Source organism: Chiloscyllium plagiosum, unplaced genomic scaffold, assembly GCF_037043375.1.
Source record: "Chiloscyllium plagiosum isolate Xiang-an unplaced genomic scaffold, Cpla_swu_hap1 HiC_scaffold_2, whole genome shotgun sequence".
Taxonomy (NCBI): domain Eukaryota; kingdom Metazoa; phylum Chordata; class Chondrichthyes; order Orectolobiformes; family Hemiscylliidae; genus Chiloscyllium; species Chiloscyllium plagiosum.
In genome coordinates this window covers 158,819,794-158,837,128 of record NW_028270140.1, presented here as the reverse complement: position 1 = coordinate 158,837,128, position 17,335 = coordinate 158,819,794, and the positions used below count along the sequence as shown (strand labels likewise).

Sequence of the window (17,335 nt, the reverse complement as noted above, 5' to 3'; positions counted from 1 at the left end):
GGATAACCCTAGTAACTATAGGCCGGTGAGTCTCACTTCTGTTGTGGGCAAAATCTTAGAGAGAATTGTAAGGGATAGGATTTATGAACATCTGGATAGGAATAATGTGATCAAGGATAGTCAGCATGGTTTTGTGAAGGGCAGGTCGTGCCTCACAAACCTTATTGAATTCTTTGAGAAGGTGACTAAGGAGGTGGACGAGGGGAAAGCAGGAGATGTGGTGTATATGGATTTTAGTAAGGCGTTTGATAAGGTTCCCCATGGTAGACTACTGCAAAAAATACGGAGGTATGGCATTGAGGGTGAGTTGGAGGTTTGGATTAGGAGTTGGCTGGCTGGAAGAAGACAGAGGGTAGTAGTTGATGGCAAAGGTTCATCTTGGAGTGCCGTCACTAGCGGTGTTCCGCAAGGATCTGTTTTGGGACCATTGCTGTTTGTCATTTTTATAAATGACCTGGAGGGGGGGTTAGAAAGTTGGGTGAGCAAGTTTGCGGATGATACGAAAGTCGGAGGAGTTGTAGACAGTGAGGAAGGATGTGGCAGGTTACAGCGGGATATAGATAAGCTGCAGAACTGGGCAGAAAGGTGGCAAATGGAGTTCAATGTAGCTAAGTGTGAGGTGATTCACTTTGGTAAGAGTAATAAAAAGATGGGGTACTGGGCTAACGGTCGGATACTTGGTAGTGTGGATGAGCAGAGGGATCTTGGTGTCCATGTACACAAATCTTTGAAAGTTGCCACCCAGGTAAATAGTGCGGTGAAGAAGGCATATGGCGTACTGGCTTTTATTGGTAGAGGAATTGAGTTCCGGAGTACTGAGGTCATGTTGCAGTTGTATAAGACTCTGGTGCGGCCACATATGGAGTATTGTGTGCAGTTTTGGTCGCCATACTATAGGAAGGATGTGGAGGCACTGGAACGGGTGCAGAGGAGGTTTACCAGGATGTTGCCTGGTATGGTAGAAAGATCGTATGAGGAAAGGCTGAGGCACTTGGGGTTGTTTTCATTGGAGAAAAGAAGGTTTAGGGGTGACTTGATAGAGTCTTTTTCCTCGTATGGAGTGAGAATCTTTTTCCTCGTATGGAGTCAGCTATTACAAGGGGGCATAGCTTTAAATTAAGGGGGGGTAGGTATAGGACAGATGTTAGGGGTAGGTTCTTTACTCAGCGAGTCGTGAGTTCATGGAATGCAGTGGTGGACTCTCCCTCATTATGGGCATTTAAGCGGGCATTGGATAGGCATATGGAGGATAGTGGGCTAGTGTAGGTTAGGTGGGCTTGGATCGGCGCAACATCGAGGGCCGAAGGGCCTGTACTGCGCTGTATTCTTCTATGTTCTATGTCTGACTGCGGCTGACTGTATGGGTATGTAGGGGGAGTTTTATAAAGGGATTAGAATTCAAAGTTTGTGCGAAGATTTGTAGCTCGGGTGCTCGTTGTTGTGGTTCTGTTCGCCGAGCTGGAAGTTTTTGTTGCAAACGTTTCGTCCCCTGGCTAGGCGACATCATCAGTGCTTGGGAGCCTCCTGCGAAGCGCTTCTTTGATGTTTCCTCCGGTGTTTATAGTGGTCTGTCCCTGCCGCTTCCGGTTGTCAGTTTCAGCTGTCCGCTGTAGTGGTTGGTATATTGGGTCCAGGTCGATGTGTTTGTTGATGGAGTTTGTGGATGAATGCCATGCCTCTAGGCATTCCCTGGCTGTTCTCTGTCTGGCTTGCCCTATGATAGTAGTGTTGTCCCAGTCGAATTCATGTTGCTTGTTGTCTGCGTGTGTGGCTACTAAGGATAGCTGGTTGTGTCGTTTCGTGGCTAGTTGATGTTCATGTATGCGGATTGTTAGCTGTCTTCCTGTTTGTCCTATATAGTGTTTAGTGCAGTCCTTGCATGGTATTTTGTACACTACATTCGTCTTGCTCATGTTGGGTATCGAGTCCTTCATTCTAGTGAGTTGTTGTCTGAGCGTGGCTGTTGGTTTGTGTGCTGTTATGAGTCCTAGGGGTCGCAGTAGTCTGGCTGTCAGTTCCGAGATGCTCCTGATGTATGGTAGTGTGGCTAGTCCTTTTGGTTGTGGTATGTCCTCGTTCCGTGGTCTTTCTCTTGGGCATCTGTTGGTGAAGTTGCGCGGGTATCCGTTTTTGGCGAATACCTTGTATAGGTGTTCCTCTTCTTCTTTTTGCAGTTCTGGTGTACTGCAGTGTGTTGTGGTCCTTTTGAATAGTGTCCTAATGCAGCTTCGTTTGTGTGTGTTGGGGTGGTTACTTACATAGTTTAGGACTTGGTCTGTGTGTGTGGCTTTCCTGTATACCCTTGTAGTGAATTCTCCGTTCGGTGTTCTCTGTACCATCACGTCTAGGAATGGGAGTTGGCTATCCTTTTCTTCTTCTCTCGTGAATCGGATTCCTGTGAGTGTGGCGTTGATGATCCGGTGTGTTTTTTCTATTTCCGTGTTTTTAATGATTACAAACGTGTCATCGACATATCTGACCCAGAGTTTGGGTTGAATTTGTGGTAGGACTGTATATAGGACTATATAACACTATATAGGACAAACAGGAAGACAGCTAACAATCCGCATACATGAACATCAACTAGCCACGAAACGACACGACCAGCTATCCTTAGTAGCCACACACGCAGACAACAAGCAACATGAATTCGACTGGGACAACACTATTATCATAGGGCAAGCCAAACAGAGAACAGCCAGGGAATTCCTAGAGGCATGGCATTCATCCACAAACTCCATCAACAAACACATCGACCTGGACCCAATATACCAACCACTACAGCGGACAGCTGAAACTGACAACCGGAAGCGGCAGGGACAGACCGCTATAAACACCGGAGGAAACATCAAAGAAGCGCTTCGCAGGAGGCTCCCAAGTACTGATGATGTCGCCTAGCCAGGGGACGAAACGTTTGCAACAAAAACTTCCAGCTCGGCGAACAGAACCACAACAGGGATTAGAATATTAGTAAAAAGAATTATAGAACATGGAACATAGAACATTACAGGGCAGTACAGGCCCTTCGGCCCTCAATGTTGCGCCGCCCTGTCATACCAATCTGAAGCTCATCCCACCTACACTATTCCATGTACGCCCATTTGCCTGTCCAATGACGACTTAAATGCACTTAAACTTGGCGAATCTACTACCGATGCAGGCAAAGCATTCCATACCCTTACTACTCTCTGAGTAAAGAAACTACCTCTGACATCTGTCTTATACCTATCTCCCCTCACTTTAAAGTTGTGTCCCCTCATGTTTGCCGTCCCCATACTTGGAAAAAGGCTCTCCCTGTCCACCCTATCTAACCCTCTGATTATCTTGTATGTCTCTATTAAGTCACCTCTCAACCTTCTTCTCTCTAATGAGAACAGCCTCAAGGCCCTCAGCCTTTCCTCGTAAGACATTCCCTCCATACCTGGCAACATCCTAGTAAATCTCCTCTGCACCCTTTCCAAAGCTTCCACATCCTTCTTATAATGCGGTGACCAGAACTGTACACAATACTCCAAGTGCGGCTGTACCAGAGCTTTGTACAGTTGCAGCATAACCTCCTGGTTCCGGAACTCAATCCCTCTATTATTAAAGGCCAAAACACTGTATGCCTTCTTAACAACCCTGTCAATCTGGGTGGCAACCTTCAGGGATCTGTGTACATGGACACTGAGATCTCTCTGCTCATCTACACTTCCAAGAATCTTACCATTAGCCCAGTACTTTGCATTCTGATTACTTCGTCCAAAGTGTATCACCTCACTCTTGTCCACATTAAACTCCATTTGCCACCTCTCAGCCCAGCTCTGCAGCTTATCTATGTCTCTCTGCAAACTACTACATCCTTCGTCACCGACCTTAGTGTCGCCCGCAAATTTACTAACCCACCCTTCTAAGCCCTCATCCAGGTCATTTATAAAAATTATATAACAGTGATTCATAATTGTTTATCTGTAGCTGAAATCCACTTATCCATAAAATATACTAATTCTTAGTAAGTACTGAAATGTGATCTGTACTATCTTTCAACCGTCATCTAAAACAAATTGGGGGATCTTGTGTACTTTAACAACCCTCAACCTTAGAAACACATTCCAAGTCACTTATCTGACCGCTTGATACATAAAAACTGTGGATTCAAGAGCAGATCAGAGACTAGAAATACTGTGGCGAGTAACTCACCTCCTGGTTCCCCAGAGCCTCTCCACCATCTACAAGGCACAAGTCAGGAATGTGATTGATTACTCCCCACTTGCCAGAATGAGTGTGGCTTCTACAGCACTCAAGAAATTTGACATCTTCCAGGACAAAGCAGTGCACTTTGATTGGCACCACAATCATAAAAATTCATTCCTTTCACCACTGACGTTCAGTAACAGGGCCTCCATTCCTGATGAAGGGCTTTTGCCTGAAACATTGAATTTCCTGCTCCTCGGATGCTGCCTGACCTGCTGTGCTTTTCCAGCACTACTCTGATCTAAACTCTGGTTTCCAGCATCTGCAGTCCTCACTTTTGCCTAGATGACCCTCAGGGCTGAGCTTAAGTTCAGTCTATATCTGATCATTTAGCTGTAAAAACATATAATAAATGTCCTAGTTCAAATTTCTATGGGCCTACTTCATGGTCTTTTTATAGCTTATAATTAGACCCAAACATAATAACTGGCAATGAGCTTGAGTCATGGCCCGTCAACTGTATACAACCACCGTTTTTGGAAGGAAGGAAGAAATCGAATATAGCCTGGACTTTGAAAACTGTGGGATTCGAGAAATAGCAAGGTCAACTTGCTGGGAGACAGACCAAAAAGTTGAGGGAAGCAATTGCGAGGGGACTCAGGCTGCATTCGACGCCGTGAAGAAGCGTACTCACTGGAGAGCTAGCAGAGGGCAGTGGTCATGAGGAGACTCAGGCTGCAGCTGATGGCTGTAAAGGGGATTACTTAGCTGGGAACTTACTGAAATCATCGCAGAGAGTATTCACTGAGGGGACTCGGGCTGAAAGCAGCTACCGGTTACCTAGACTCAAATGGCTACAAAAACAAATGGCAGGCCAATATGGAGTGATAGGACTGTTTAACGAAGAGACAGTTGGTTGGATTTTGTACACTGAACATTTTAATGCATACTTGAAGTGGCTGATAGTACTGGTTTTCTTGAGTATCACTCATGGCCTTTGTGATTCTAAGGAATCTGGCGCAACAAGAGAAACCAATGCAAAAGATCTATAAAGAACAATGTGAAGTGTTGGAAAGTCATTTTGCACCAAAGTCATTGATTATCTTGGAAGTTTCTATTGTTATAAATGGATTCAACATGAAGGAGAGTCCATCACCCATTTCATGGCAAAAGTGAGGACTGCAGATGCTGGAGATTACACTCGAGTGTGTGGTGCTGGAAAAGCACAGTAGGTCAGGTAGCATCCAAGGAGCAGGAAAATTGATATTTTTGGCAAAAGAGGGCATCCTGATGAAGGGCTTTTGCTTGAAACGTAGATTTTCCTGCTCCTCGGATGCTGCCTGACTTGCTGTGCTTTTCCAGCACCACACTCTCAACCCCCATCACCCAATTCATGCTGGCCTTAAAGAGGTTAGCGGAACATTGTGAATTTGGACGTTTCCTCCAGAATGTCTTGCGGGACTGGATGGATTATGACCTCCGACATGAAGTCATTCAATGGAAACTACAAACAAAGAGAGACCTGGATTTCAAGGCAGCTTTTGAAATCGCCATCTTGATAGAGTTGGCAGCCAGTTAAACAACACAGTTGGATGTCAGTGCCGAGGTGTATAAGGTAAGCGAAAACTCAGCAGAATTTGGTACCAACCACAGAATGCTGCCGATCTGGCAAATTTGGCTACAAGGAGCCAGGTGCTGAAAATGTAAGCGAGTGGGTCATATTACCTGAAATTGCCGGTTACACCTAAACAAGAGAAGGAGAGTCAAAAAGAAACAGTCCTGAGTATGAGGCATAGGTAATTTCCACCAGCCAAAGGGTAGACAGTGAGTTTGCGTAAGAAGCGGAAGGACCAGAGCCAGCAGGGTTTGGAATAAACATTATGTCAATCAAAGAGAAACTGATTGTTTCTGGATTCTTTCAAATTTAGAGGGCAGATAGTACAGATGAAAGTGAATATGGGTGCTGTGGTGTCCCTGATTCCTGAATCAGTAGTTATGAGCACTATCATCAAAGCCTGTCAAGGTTACACTATGGACAAACACAGAACAAGTGATGCCACTGAAGGGCTATGAACTGATGAAAGTACAATTTCAGGGACCAAAGGACAGAACTGCTACTTTATGTAGTAAAAGGCAAATGCACTGCATTGTTTGATTGCTCCTGACTGCAAAACATAAAGTTGATTTAGAGTGTTGTTAATAGACTGGCAGACTCAAACGTGTTTGCAGGAGATCCTGGACAAGTATAAAGATGTCTTCAAGGGATCCCAGGGTGAAATGGAAGGAGTGCAAGTTAAAATACAGCTGAAGCTGGAAGCTTTTCCAAGGAATCTGAAGGCACATCCCATACCATTCACCATCCTGCCTAAAGTAGAAGCGGAACTGGAATTGCTGGAGAATCTAGGAGCGCTGTGACTAGTAACCACCAGTGAGTGGACCATTCCATCTTTCTGGTCTTAAAAACAGATAACACTTGTGATGACTTTAAGATGACAGTCAATCCTGTCCTGAGTGTGGATCAATATCAACTTCCAATCATAGAATACCTACTAAGTGGGCTGGTATTGAGAAAGAAAATGGGGGAAAGATAAAAATGGATCTGTCGCAAGCCTACTTGTAGATAGGGTCAGGAAGGAGGTTCAGTCGCCGCTTAAGATAATCACACGGGATTTTTCTGCTTCAAACAACTCCCTTTTGCCATCACTTCAGTGCTGGCTCTGATCCTGAGGGCCTTGGATCAAATTTTAGGTGGATTGCTAGGAGTCCATTGTTACCTTGATGATATTTTGATCACTGGTTTCTCTGAAGAGGTACATTTTAGAAATCTAGAAGGAAACCCTAAAAAAAGGTTGCAGCAGCCTACAAGTGAAAAGGGCCAAATGTGAGTTTATTAGGGACTCCATTGAATACCTGGGCTGTGTAATTGATGGCAAATGATTGCACAAGGTGCCCAAGAAGATAGAGGCTATCATGAAGGCTCGTAGACCAGAGAATACGTCTCAACTGAGATTGATCTCAAAATTCAGAGCTGGACCAGATGGAACCAGTGTTGTCATAGGTCTCTGTCCCAGGGAGGAAACAGCAGCCACATTATAGGACGATAGCAGCTAATCAGTCAGGGAGCATCTGCTGAATGGAATGAGCTTTCAAAGGCCCGAAGATAACACCAGGAGTTTAGGAGACAAACTGCTAGAAACTGTCATCCCTAAGAGACTAATCATGTCTGTGTAGACTGCAATAAGGTTTGGTTGGCGGGGATGTCGGGCGGGGAGAGGTGGTGGTGGTGGTGGTGCGTAGCGAGGTGGTTGTGGAGTGGTCATTCCATGTTTTCTGTGCTTTCGCAAATATGTCTGACTATGTTGCCTACTACTGCTAAAATATATATAATAATATTTACAACTGTTGTGTACTTGTTCACTGGGGGCTCTTGAAATAAAGGGGGAGGGTTGTTATATATGCAGTTGAGGTGTATGCTGCCCCTTTATAAGATTGGGTCAGAAGATTGGTTCTGTCGAATTGTCAACTCTCTTGATCCTCAGATGCTGCCTGAACTGCTGTGCCTTTTCCAGTGCCATGCTTTATCAACTGTGACTCACCAGCATCTGGAGTCCTCACTTCCTTCTAGTTACTCCGGAACTGAGCACAGCAGTACCCCCGACAGATCTGAAGGCACAGTTATTTGGCCCTGAAGTGCCTCCACCCCTGTGGAGGTCCTGTCTTAACTGCAAAGTTTCTTGAGTGCAAATAATTGTAGACTGAACTTACAGTCCCTCTTGTGCCAAAATTCCATAATCCTGCTCTTTGATTCTTAACCCACAGTTGGAGTATTGTGTGTGGTTCTGGACACTGCACCATAGATTAGATTAGATTAGATTAGATTATATTACAGTGTGGAAACAGGCCCTTCGGCCCAACAAGTCCACACCGACCCGCCGAAGCGAAACCCACCCATACCCCTACATTTACCCCTTACCTAACACTACTGGCAATTTAGTATGGCCAATTCACCTGACCCTGCACATCTTTGGACTGTGGGAGGAAACCGGAGCCCCCGGAGGAAACCCACGCAGACACGGGGAGAACGTGCAAACTCCACACAGTCAGTCGCCTGAGACAGGAATTGAACCCAGGTCTCAGGCGCTGTGAGGCAGCAGTGCTAACCACTGTGCCACCGTGCCGCCCACTTGTTAAAGTGGGCGGCACATCCACAGTCATAGAGTCAGAGAGCTGTATAACATGGAAACAGACCCTTCAGACCAACTCATCCATGCCGACCAGATTTCCTAAATTAATCTAGTCCCATTTGCCAGCATTTGACCTATATCCCTCTAAACCCTTCTTATTCACATACCCATCCAGATGCCATTAGTGTTGTAATTGTACCAGCCTCTAGTTTTGGACTCCCCTATCTTGGGGAAATGACCTTGGCTATTCATCCTATCCATCTTTTTTATGATTTTATTATCTTCTGTAACGCCACCCCTCAGCTTCCGATGCTCCAGGAAAAATAGCCCTGGCCTTGTCACCACTTCCTTTGGCAGCTCATTCTTTACACGCACAACCCTCTGTATGAAAAAGTTGCCTGTTTAGCCTCTCCCTTCAACCCTGTCAACATCCTTGTCAATCTTTTCTGAACCCTTTCAAATTTCACAACATCCTTCCTATAGGAGGGACACCAGAATTGAATGCAGTATTTCAAAAGTGGCCTAATCAATGTCCTATGCAACCGCAAAATGGCCTTCCAACTCCTATATTTAATGCATGTGGGCAGCACTGTGGCTCAATGGTTAGCACTGTTGCCTCACAGCGCCAGAGACCCAGGTTTGGTTCCACCCTTGGGCGACTGTCTGTGTGGAGTTTGCACATTCTCCCCGTTTCTGCATGGGTTTCCTTCCACAATCCAAAGGCGTGCAGGTTAGGAGAACTGGCCATGCTAAATTGCCCATGGCATTCAGGGATATGTAGGTTAGGTGCATCAATCAGGGGTAAATGTAGAGTAATAGGGGAATGAGTCTGGGTGGGATACTCTTGTTGGTGTGGACTTGTTGGGCCAAAGGGCCTGTTTCCATACTGTAGGAACAACACTCCCCAGGAAGGGTAGCACGGTGGCTCAGTGGTTAGCACTGGTGCCTCACAGCACCAGGGTCCCAGGTTCGATTCCGGCCTCGGGTGACTGTCTGTGTGGAGTTTGCACATTCTCCCCGCGTCTGCGTGGGTTTCCTCCAGGTGCTCCAGTTTCCTCCCACAGTCCAAAGGTGTGCAGGTCTGGTGAATTGGCCATGCTACGATGCGCATAGCGTTAGGTGCATTGGTTAGAGTGAAATGGGTCTGGGTCGGTTACTCTTCGGAGGTTGGTGTGGACTGGTTGGGCCGAAGGGCCTGTTTCCACACTGTAGGGAATCTAAAAAGGACCTTACCACTTAGTGTATAAGTTCTGCTCTGATCTGCCTTTCCAAAATGCAGCATCAAACATTTATCTAAATTAAACTTCATCTGCCACTCCTCAGGCCTTCAAGGTTGCGTTGTTCAGAGGTAACCTTCTTTGCAATCCACTACACCACCAAATTTGGTGTGATCTACAAACTTACTCACCACACCTCCTATGTTCACATCCAAATCATTTATATAAACAACAAAAAGCAGTGGATCCTTCTGGCACACCAGGGGTCACAGGCCTCCAATCTAAAAAGAAACCCTCTACCACCACCCACTGTCTCCAACCTTTGAACCAGCTCTGTATTCAGACGGCTAGTTCTCTCTGTATTCCATATGTTTAACCTTGTTAACTAGTCTACCATGCGGAACCTTGTCCAATGCTTTACTTCACTCATTGAAACACAGTTGTCTATGTATAGATGTAAATAAATATAGAAACTTAGAACTTACAACTTGGAAAAGGACTATTTGGCCAGTTATGGTCACTTCATATTTCTATTTGCTTTCTATGCAAACAAAAGTAATAGTCACCCATTCTAGTTGCACATCCTTTATCCCTTTCTCTTTGAAAGTACTGAAATCGCCATTATGACATATACGCAAAATAAGTGAATGGCTCTGTACTGAAAACTAGTGAGGTTTTAAGACAGGTTGTCATTCTGTGTAGTAGTTAGTGTTCCAACATGAAAATATGGGAACATGAGACATTGAGAGCACTCAGTTCTTTGAGCCTACTTTAGTATTCCAGATTATACGTTGTTTGAGATGGATTCTCCACATCAGCTGGGAGCACAGGTGTACTAACATCAGTGTCCTTGAAGGAGTCAATAGTACCAATATCAACAAACCAATTCCTCTGGGCTAGCCACGTGTGTAGGGTGCCTGAGCTCCAATGGCCAAATCTATTCCCAGCTCAAGGAAGGCACTTGAACAATAGGAAGACAATGGAAGTGTTTCAAAGGCTCTATGAAGACTCATCTCAAGAAATGCAACATATAAATCAATGCCTGGGAAATCCTTGCTCAGAAGAAACTGACTTGGTGAAACCTCCTGTACTAACAGGCACAATTCTTCAAGAACACCTGTTGACAAAAGGAAATACAGAAAAAGAGCCTGAGAAAAGAATGTCATCCATTTCGAGACCAATGACCAATTCTTCTTCCTGGAAACACCAGCCCAATGTGTGGTCTGAGATGCAACTATAGGCTTGGGCTCATCGGGAGGAGAAAGTGAGGTCTGCAGATGCTGGAGATCAGAGCTGAAAATGTGTTGCTGGAAAAGTGCAGCAGGTCAGGCAGCATCCAGGGAATAGGAGAATCGACGTTTCGGGCATAAGCCCTTCTTCAGGAATGAGGAAACTTTCCTCATTCCTGAAGAAGGGCTTATGCCCGAAACGTCGATTCTCCTATTCCCTGGATGCTGCCTGACCTGCTGCGCTTTTCCGGCAACACATTTTCAGCTTGGGCTCATCGGCCATGCAAGGATGTGATCAGTGATACAGAATTTCCTAGCTGGACAATTACACTCATTAACAAGTGATTGCCGACAATGACAACATCTAGTTCATGGCTGATCATCGACCTCAATGCCACATCCCCATATTGCTTGATGTCGTTAGTAACCAGAAATCTATTAGTCTTTCTCTTGAAGCTACTTAATGACTGAGCTCCTACATCACTTTGGAGTAGAGAGCTATAAAATTTACCACCCTCCATGTGAAGATGTTCCTTTTCACCTTAATCCTAAATGACCTGCCTTTTATTCTGAGATTGAGTTAGACCTGGCTCTGATGCTGCATTCACAGCAAGGGGAAAATTTCTCCCTGCATCTGCGATTGCTATCCCTTTAAGAATTTTATTATTTTTTATGGCATTCCCTCTCATTCTTCCAAACTCTAGAGCATACAGGCCCAGTTTTCTTAATCTCTCCTGATGGGACAGTCTCTGTTGAACCTCCACTGTACTCCCTCTATGGTAAGTATCTTTCTATTAGCAAAGGAATCAGAGCAGCACAAAATACTCCAGCAGCAGTTTCATCTGTGTTCTAAATAAAAAGCCAAACATTTTTGCTCCTGTAATCAAATTTTTGCAATAAAGCATAATGAGGATTTGAGCTATAGGGAGAGGCTGAACAGGCTGGGGCTGTTTTCCCTGGAGCGTTGGAGGCTGAGGGGTGACCTTATAGAGGTTTACAAAATTATGAGGGACATGGATAGGATAAATAGGCAAAGTCTTTTCCCTGGGATCGGAGAGTCCAGAACTAGAGGGCATAGGTTTAGGGTGAGAGGGGAAAGATATAAAAGAGACCTACGGGCAACTTTTTTCACGCAGAGGATTGTACGTGTATGGAATGAGCTGCCAGAGGATGTGGTGGAGGCTGATACAATTACAACATTTAAGGGGCATTTGGATGAGTAGATGAATAGGAAGGGTTTGGAGGGATATGGGCCAGGTGCTGGCAGGTGGGACTAGATTGGGTTGGGATATCTGGTCGGCATGGACAGATTGGACTGAAGGGTCTGTTTCCATGCTGTACATCTCTATGGCTCTATACCATTTGACTTCCAAATTATTGCTGCAAGGACACTTAGATCTCTTTGGACATCAACACATCTTTATTCCTATCAAAGTGGTTAACCTCATATTTATCTACGTTATTTCCATAATGTTCTTGCCACCTCACTCAGCATGTCTAAAGCCTTTCAAAGCCTTTTTATATCCTCCTCACAATTGAAACTTCCACCAAGTTTTGCACCAGCTGAAAGCTTGTAAATATTAAAACTGGCCCTCATATAAAAATCATTAATAAAGGTTATCAAAGCTGGGGCACAAGCAGGAAACTATAGGCTGATGAGCCTGATCTTGGTTGTTGGTAAGATTTGTTATTAAGGATGAGATTGCAAAATACTTGCAAGTGCATGGTAAAAAGTTAATTACAGGTTGGCTCTTGATCAAAGCACTTTATAGTCTATTCACTCCATACTTAAATTTCACCAGCCTTAGTGCATTAGTCTGGGTTTCTGAATTACTAGTCCTGTGACATAAAACTAGGCTACCATCTGGTTAAGTTCTATGCATCACATATTTAGGGGATGTACATTATTTACAGCAGGTACCTGACAGTCAACTGTAACAATTAAAGAACACTCCTCGCATCTTCATAAAATTTCACAGCCTTAAAACCAGTGCAAAGTTGCATTAGCTAAATCTTACCTGTTCAGCTATTCTTAACTTTTCTTCTAGATCTTGGATACACTTTTTAAAATGTTCATTTTCATCTGTAAAAGTACAGATTTGTTGTAAAATCTATTAATTCAATTAATCAATCATTTAATCAATAAAATTATAAACATCAATAAGGAGAACAAACTAACCCATTAACAGCAAACACAAAAAGAGGGAAGAATTTTCCCACAGGTTTTCTAGCACATCCCCTTACCTTTATAATGATACTTTTATAACTTTCTTACATTGCATCTTATCAAAGGAATTCTGCAAGTTCATGTCTACCCCATGCACTGTGCAGTACTTGGAATTGTACAGCACAGAGGAATTTGAATGCTCACATGCTATCCAGACTAAGATTGATAGACTTTTGGAAACTAATAGAAAAGATATGGGGGCAGAAAAGTGGAATTGTTGTAGAAGTTCAGGTACGATTTTAGTAAAAGGTACTGTGTTCAGTTCCACTTTGAAATCCTCAGATAATGAGGCAGTCCTTAGTCCTTAGTATCAACATTCTAGACAAACTTCATGCTGTAACCCTGCATATTCTTCATTTTTAGATTATAATCCAGTTCCCTTTCAAAAGCCTCAACCAAGCCGACATTCATCACACAGTCAGGGAGTATTTGCCAGATCCTACCAACTCATTGTGTGAAAAAGTTTGTTGTCATTTCATCATTACTTCTTTTTCAAATTACTTAAATCTTTGCGTTCCTACTTTTCATTCTTTGGCTTATGGAAACAGTTTCTTCCTATTTATTCTGTGCAGACCTTCACAATTTTGAATTTGTTGACTAAACCTCTTATCAAGCTTCACTTTCCTAAGGAAAACAGACCTAATTAATTTCTACCTGAATAAAGCTTTCCAAATTTCTCCTTAGTTTCCCTCAACTGTTTTTGAAAAACATTTTTTTGACTGAGAGTTGTAAGGAAAAGAATTGTACACGTTGTTCTTTCTGCAAAAATCACAAGGCTCAGTGTGGGCTATCAGGGGAGGTTTGTTGTTGGTTGAGTAAGATATGCCTGTACAAACACTTACAAGCATCTGTTTCCCGGTTCTGCAAAAACAAATAAAAAGGACCACCATTAAGAGGTCATAAAGCTCAGTGTGAATAAAAGATAAAAGGAAATATTGCTTTGGTAAGCACAGAAACAGATGGCAGTGAAGAAGGATAAATAACAATAAGACCACAGAGGGAGGTGGTCAAATGGCCTTGTGAGGCCAGAGATAAACATTTTGTCACGGACAAGGCCAGATGAGTTCAGAGATAAACAGCCGGGTTTAGATTAGAAACAGATGTAAACAGGGGAGGAGCAATGGGAGGAGGGAAGAGAAACTAATTACATAAATATTGTGCACTCGTTAAATTCAGTGTGTGTGTGTCCCTGCCTGTGGACAGTGGACACAACACCCCTCTTGCAAGAGCGTAATAAATGATACTACTGATTCAGATCTTGTCTCGGACTGAAATGATTGAAGTGAGTGGGCTTCATTTCTCAGAGTTATTTCATATTTCAGGGAGCTTGAAGTAGTAATACTCATAATAAAAGTCAAAACTTGAAGGCCTCTTGACACTCCTGAAAATCTCAATGTGTACATGTTGAAAGTTCTGTACAACTGCATTTTATGAAATAATTCTGCTTGTAATAAATATGATGGCACCCCAAAACAGCACAATAAATAAGGGCTAGGGTCAGGCAATAAATCCTGGCCAACCAGTGATGCCCATGTCCTACAAGTGAATAACAAAAAAAAGAGTGGATAGAATGGAAATGATGTCCCTGGCAGTACTGGCAGCGGTACTGTGCACACATGTTTTTCAGTTGCGTCTTGAGAGCATTTTGGAAGTGTCAGTAGAGGTTCTCAAACTTTAATCAGATGTTCTGGCCCCCACTGCACTCAGATCCCCAGCCTTACAGTTCAATGTGAGAGCCAGCCACGTTTGTACTCTGTCAGCCATGTGAATTACTGTGTAGTATACAGCATATCGTTCAACTCTCATTTTCAGCACAAGTTGATTTTCTACTGTATTGTGATTAATTGCAACAGGTATCTCTATACTCCTGCAAATGGCACTAATGCCCGTTAGAAATTGCAAATCCTCACGTCTGTGCCTCTAAAAGTAAGCTGCCTACAAACTGCATCATAATGTTGGTTTCAATTGAACTGAACTGCGAACATAGCTCAACAATTTATTGAATAATAATTATATCACAGTTATACAGTTTAATGTGTTCACACAATCAGTTAGTCAAGGCATATTGCCTGCTCGATGTTCCAAGCAAATGCCTGAGTCATTCAAGACCTAATCTTCAGTCAAAAAGGGAGGAGGCTGAAATCCAACCAGAAGTATCCCTTCAACACGGGGATGAAGAATTGCTGATGGAGAAGAGCACAGAAAGTTGGATGGGGACACTTTTTGAAGCTAGAGAGGATTGACTTACTGTCGGTGTGATTTAGGGCAAATTCATCTCAAGCAGCTATGGTTAGATGTGGGGATGCCCACTGCTGATTGCTTACCACACCATTTGTATCTACTCAGATACTGAAGCAGATGAAGATACCTTGTTGAAACACAAGATGACCCGGAAAACATTAAGGTTTGGTTGATATGTGCCAGATAATGACCATTTCTAACATGTGAGAATGAATACCACACTTACAGTATCCTTACATACAGATGAAGAAGGACACCACTTTGACTGGGACATTACATCCACCCTGGACAGGCTAAACAGAGACCCATATGAGACTTCCTAGAAGCATGGCATTCTATCCGGAACTCCATCAATAAACAAATCAATTTGGACCCTATCTACCATCCTCTGACATAAAGAATTGGAAATGGTATCACTCACCCTAAGAAACCAAGACACGTAAATAAAAAGCAGGACATTACACCAATGCTTCACCGGAGGCTCGCTGATGATGTTACCTAGTATGGTGATGAAATATGTGAAAACAAAGGTACTGTGTTCAGTTTCACTTACAGGAGCAGCACAATTGGCCCCTCAAACCTGCTCTGCCATTCAATAGAATCATGGCTGGTCCAACGTTCCTCGCATCTACTTTCTTGCATTTTGCCCTGCAATCCTTGATTCCTCGGTTGATCAAGAATTCATTTATCTCTGCTTTAAATATACACAATGATTCTGACCCATAGCTCTCTGTGGCAAGGAGTTCCAAAGACTCATAACCCTTTGAGACAAAACATTTCTCCTCATCTCAGTCTTAAATTTGCACCCCTTTACTCTGAGATTATGCCCTCTGGTCTTAGATTCTCCTATGAGGGGAAACATCCTCTCACCATTCGCCTTGTTAAGCACCCTAAAAATCCTATATATTTCAAAGAGATCACCTCTCATTTTTCTCAACTCCAGTGAGTATTGTCCTATTTCGCCTTTGCTCAGAAGACAATCCTTCTATGCCAAACACCATCCTAGTGAACCTATTCTCAATTGCCTCCAATGAATTGATATATTTCCTTAAATAAGGGGAATAAAACTGCTCACAGGACTCTAGATGTGGTCTTAACAGCACCTTCTACACTTGTAGTAAGACTTTTTGACTCTTATACTCCAATTTCCTTGAAACCTGCATCATTATCCATTACCAGATCCAAGAGAGCCTGCACCCTGGTTGACTCCAATGACACAATGCTCGAGGAAACTACACCTAATACACTCTATAAATTTGTTGTCATAGCCCCCTTTCAAATTTGATTAACCCTATCAACATGAACATTAAAGTCACTGATAATTATTACTTTTTTTTGACATGGCTATTATGTGTTTCCCACAGAGTGACTACTGTTTGGGGTCAGCACACAACTTGGTAATAGCCATGAGATTATACTCATTGATTTGTGATACTTAATGATTTTTGCCTCAGTTTGTCCACCTTATTCCAAATGCTTTATGCATTATGATACAAAGTCCCTTTTAGTTTGTTACTTTGGTTTTTGTTTAGCAGCAGGAAGAGCTGCAGCAACAACCTGCGGGCTGCCAGGAAGCTGAATCACTGATTTAAGAACTTACCTTACAAATTGGTGGAGCGCAAGCTAAGCAGGAGTGGACACGGGATTGCTAAGTGAAGTAATACATTTGGGTGGTTGTGTTACCCAAAACACTACTCAGGTAGTGTCTCCTACCACTAATCCAGAATCTGGTTTCCAGCATCTGCAGTCATTGTTTTTACCTAGTGTCTCCTACCATCCTCCTCCTCTAACCGAAAAAAGAGTTCTGTGCGCTGAATTAGTAAAGTAACTAGTTTTATTTTTGAATGTTCCTCCTGCAGCATGTGGGAAGTAAGGGTCAGCACTAGTGTCCCTGCTGACTTCATATGCGCAAAGTGCACCCAACTTCAGCTCCTCGAAAACCACATTACGGAACTGGAGCTGGAGCTAGATGAACCTTGGATCAATCGGGAGGTGGAGGGGGTTATTGAGAGGAGTTACAGGGAGGTAGTCAAACCTCAGGTACAAGAAAAAGGCAAATACATT

The 17,335-nt window shown here is 43.4% G+C and overlaps 1 long non-coding RNA gene across 1 annotated transcript in view; it reads right to left on the bottom strand.

The window, feature by feature from the left end:
- LOC148152042 (uncharacterized) overlaps window positions 1-17,335 on the bottom strand; it is a 54,709-nt gene that overhangs the window by 20,546 nt on the left and 16,828 nt on the right. Inside the window, exon 2 of the long non-coding RNA XR_015759236.1 lies at window positions 12,822-12,886. This is a non-coding gene — a long non-coding RNA (uncharacterized LOC148152042). The remainder of the gene's footprint in view (window positions 1-12,821; window positions 12,887-17,335) is intronic.